General features: G+C 42.3%; 1 pseudogene; it reads right to left on the minus strand.

The window, feature by feature from the left end:
* Positions 1 to 426: 426 nt before the first annotated feature.
* On the minus strand, positions 427 to 2258 carry LOC121416512 (annotated as a pseudogene).
* Between the last annotated feature and the right edge of the window lie 1072 nt (positions 2259 to 3330).

The following is a 3330-nucleotide window of genomic DNA, read 5'->3' on the forward strand; positions in this document are numbered from 1 at the left end:
TAAAAACTACAAAGCACGAAAGAGATGAGTTTTTAATGACTTTTTGAAAATTGCTAATGTTGGAGACTGTCTAATTATTAGTGGCAGGTCATTCCAGGATTTTGAAGCCGACACCGTAAAAGTTCTGTCACCAGCTAGTGTACGGGTTAATGAACCAATCAAAGTTATTTCAGTAGCTTTTAACTATTGATTGTTACTACAAAAAAATATGAACTGCCCCAATGGGTATAAGGGGTGGCAGATTGAAGTTGGACACAAATGGAAATGGAGCTAAACATTGCTCTGAAATGTTCTTAAAAAAACAACATTATCACTCATTGAGATTAGTCTGCTGTGCAAACCTTTCACTCGAGTTAAGGGTCTGAATGTGCAGCCTACTCATGCCTTGTGAACTGAAGGCCCTCTCGCTCTGAAGTGAAATTTTGTATGTGCTAGTCTTTGTGTGGAAACACACTTGTTGATCAAAGTTTCAATCAGGGTCTGTGCCTGCAGACTACGTTGAGATTCTTGATGATTTACAAGAGGATTGTCTTCTTGTAAAGAAAAAGGCGGTCTCCATCACATACTACAAGGTTACCAGAAGGAGTAACAAGACAAGGGCTAAGCCTGTCAGTGCGATCTCTTTGCACGTATTCCATGATCCTCCTTGCCTGGATGATACCATCATGTGACACCTGATCAACTGCATATGTATTACACCCTCCATCCCAGTACACGATGTAGAGTGTGTCTGTCAGTTTGTCAACGCGACACTGTGATGAGTGGCGCCACTTATCATGTAAAGAGTGGCGCCACTCATCATGTGATGAGTGGCGCCACTCATCACAGTGTATGACAGCCTTCTCTTCTCCTGATCGTGAGATGACAGTGTATTCATAATAACCTGTCTTCACAACGATATCACCTGATGACAAGGCTTGTATCATACCCCGCATCTTCTCACCCTGCATCGTAATAGTGTTTACTATCTTATCATTAGCAGGATTGATGATGTAGATATTAGACTGATTGAACTGAGCAGCGATGATCATCCCATCCCTGTCAACATCAACACACACACCAGTACAGAATCCATTCCATGGTATGCTGATGTCTCTAATCACCTTCCATTGTTTGTCATAGAGAGTGATGTATCTATCCAACCTGTCACCCATGTGAACAATTCTGTCCTTACCACATACTATTATGTTACTGTCTATGGGCGCACATGATGTAACATGCACCCTTTCATCAATGACTTTCTTTGTGTGTTGAGTGTTGACATTTGTAACATACCTGTAATTGTTATATCCGTCTTGCACACATATCTCATCCTCACTGACTAAACCACACACCAACGGGTATTTAACAACTCTTGGAATGTGGATTGACTTGAAAATTTCCCATTTACCGATATACCCATCAATTCTACTATAGTATTCTCCACCTACTTCCCCTCTACAAACTTCACTCCCTGGATTGCATTCTCTATTCGGTGAAGACAATCGCTAACATCTTGATGAACATTCAAACTTAAATTTTCATCAATAGATGCAAGTACTTGAGGAGCTTCATTCACCAGTGTTTCATCACGTTGGTTTATACGTGTGATGGTACATTCAATATTTTTAATAGTGTTTATTATATGCTGACTCTTATTAGTTAGATCTTTGATCTTCTTAGAAACGATTTCTGTGATTTTCTTTGCATCTGATAGAAGTTTTTCCTCTTCATCTCTAATGATTTTTCGCTCCTTTTCTCTCTCAGTGTGGCAGTCCTTGATCCGTTTTTCTCTCTTCTCATTTACGAGTCTTATTTCCTCATCTGCCTCCTCGTTGATCACCCTAATCATTCTGTCCTCCTTTTCCTTAACAGGTTTGATCTTGTTGTGATACGATGCTTGAATGTTGTTGTTAATTGTCTGTAGATTAGTATCACTGAAAGCCAAAGCTGTCTTTATTTTTGAATCTAGGGCTATCATTTGTTTCTGAAGTTCCTGTATTTTTGGTCGTTTTTCATCCAGTTTTTTTCTCCTCTCAAAGATGACATCCTCGATATCGTCTAGCTCACATGGTTTTTGGCAATGTTCTTTGATAGCGCATCGATCACATACGGATAATCTGTGTTTCTTACAGTAAAATGCGATTGGCTCACCATGCTTGTCACATGACCATGTCATGTCATGACCTTTTCGAGGTCGGAGCTGAACTTGGTTTCCTTTAGGAAATCTTGCCGCCATGATGTAATGTTTGATGATTGTTAAACTCTGTATGATAGAGGGAACCTGTAAGGATTGTGAGATGGATAAGAAGCAGGAGGAAGCTTTAAAATGAATGGAATCATTGATATGGTACTATGTTTTCGTAGTGGAAGGACGCATTGGAGCGGAGCTCTGACCACCCATTGCCTAATACACACTAATTGATTTCAGCACCAACTATAGTTATGCTACAACATACTCAACGCCCTAACACCCGGCAGGCCTCGGCCAAGCACACGGCCAGTGGGCCATTGGAAAAAGATACCTCCCCTACGACTGCCATGCCATCGAATGCCGATCTTCAACGGGATATTTCAAATTTCTCGAACAAGACTTTAGAAAAGCTTGACAGCATTACTAGAGAAATTCAATCTATGAATCGTCGTTTGAACGATGTAGAAGCTACCGTGGAATTGAACTCCGCTAAAATCATCGAGGTCGAGAATGCTATTCCTACCAAGATTGCCCCTTTACTAGAAGAAATTTCGAGTTTGAAGGAAAAGCTGTTGCTGGCCGAGATCTACAACCGAAAATCGAATTTATTGTTTTATGGTGTTGAAGAAGTAGACCAGGAAAATATCTACAACACTCTACAGAAGGTATTTACTTTTCTTGGCATCGACGAGGAGAAAGCCAAGGAGATTCAACTCGTAAACGCCCACAGACTACCCCGTCGCAGCCCGATTGGAACTCCAGGCACCCTCCCATCAAGCCGACCAGCCCCCGCCCCGATCATCGCAAAGTTTGGACGGATGCCCGACCGGGACCTGATCCTCTCCACCTTCGAGAACCTGAAGCGACCAACTTCACAGCCCGCCCCGCAGCCGCTAGGATCAGCCTCAGCTATGCTGCCACGCCCCCCTCGCATTACGGTGAGAACGGACCTACCACCCACATTGAAGGCTCGCCGCGGTTACCTCGCCGAGGTTGCATACAAGCTACGTAAAGAGAAAAACCTGTCAACTAGAATCAAATTACTAGGAGTCAAAATCGTCCTTCAGTGGAAAGAGAAAGGCACAGCAACATGGAAACCCTACGAAGAGTAATGCTGATCGTTCGTTACATCATGATTATTACATGTGATATTATCA

Source organism: Lytechinus variegatus, chromosome 6, assembly GCF_018143015.1.
Source record: "Lytechinus variegatus isolate NC3 chromosome 6, Lvar_3.0, whole genome shotgun sequence".
Taxonomy (NCBI): domain Eukaryota; kingdom Metazoa; phylum Echinodermata; class Echinoidea; order Temnopleuroida; family Toxopneustidae; genus Lytechinus; species Lytechinus variegatus.